Source organism: Chaetura pelagica, unplaced genomic scaffold, assembly GCF_000747805.2.
Source record: "Chaetura pelagica isolate M959 unplaced genomic scaffold, ChaPel_1.0 scaffold358, whole genome shotgun sequence".
Taxonomy (NCBI): domain Eukaryota; kingdom Metazoa; phylum Chordata; class Aves; order Apodiformes; family Apodidae; genus Chaetura; species Chaetura pelagica.
The window spans coordinates 497585-498983 of NW_009954233.1; positions in this window are offsets into that span (position 1 = coordinate 497585).

A 1399-nucleotide genomic window follows, 5' to 3' on the forward strand; every position below is an offset into this window, starting at 1 on the left:
TCTACAGGGAACCATCTTCTGGGCAGTTAAGCTGCACCATCTAACAGAGCTAACACCCACCCAAACCCCAGTAACAATGGCACCACCCTTCTGGGGAAGCCATGGCATCTCTGTCTGTCATCATCCGATGCCAGGTTCAGTGCCCTTCTTCTGGTATCTCAACAGATATACCTACTAGGCTGACATACTCATCTTCTCACGCGTTCCTTGAGTTGCAACCCAGCTCTTCATTTGTCAAATACTCTCAAAAGAAGTGACATCCAGTGTCACAACTGCTACAGTAAGAAGGAAGACTCAAATTCAACACTGTGTGTTAAGATAACTGTGTTTCCTCAGCATGTTTTCAGCACTGGGAAAAATGATTCAAGCGTGACAGGGAAAACCTCAGTTCCATAAAGGAAAACGTTTTATTCCTAAGGACGCTGGCAGACAGACTGGCTGGTCAGCTCATTCTGCTTCCTCTCCCATCTGAACTTCCTATCACAGGAAGTATTTTACCGTGCCAGTGAAAAAATCAGATGGCACAGATCACAATTCCACACATCGATCCCACTCATCCGCCAATTAGAACCTTAAGGGACCTTTTTCAATGGCAAAAGTCTCTTACACCCCCAGCTACCAGAAAAAAGACAGGAAAGAATCCCTAAGAATGAAAAGCTTCCCTGGGGCAGGTTGGGCCCTGTAGGGGTACTTAAGAATCACAATGAACCCGGAATGCCTCGTTAGTGATAAATTAAGTCCAGAGGCAAAGCAACACCGGTTTGTCAGTATCACCTCCTCAGATTCAGGCTGACAAACCCTCTCTGCACCCGCAGTGCTGTGAGAATACAGTTACATTGCTCCCAGGAACGTGGGCCTACACAGCAGGGCAGGCTCCATATTCCTTCCCAGGCAGCCTGCCACACAGCACGGAGCAAGGCAGCAGGGACACGGCTGTGTGGGCTCCTGAGAAACGGGAAAACAAACCCAAAGCAGCAAAATAAAACAAGCACTGAGATATCTGAGACTGAAGAGAGTGCTTCATGGAAAAAATGAATGCTTTCTAAGAGGGGGTATCTTTCCCCTCCAACCCATTACAGGTCGTGTTGTGTGTAAGGACTCTGCCTGCACAAGAACAAGGAACACAACAACTCGTTCTGTTTGTAACAGACCGAAACTACCTTGGGTTATCTTCACACTTCTTTCTGGAGCAAAGCAGAACCCTGGCAGGCTGAACTTTCAACATCTAGAACACAGAGAGGGGGTTTGGGAATCGCCGAGGCCACAGTCACAAAACACGTCTGGCTGACTCAAGCCCTTCTGGTCGGAAATCAAACCACAACCTCGCACCCTCTCCCTCAGCAACCCCCCCGGGATTGAACAGCTTTGCCGTGGGCGCTGCAGTGACCTCTGCCTGGGC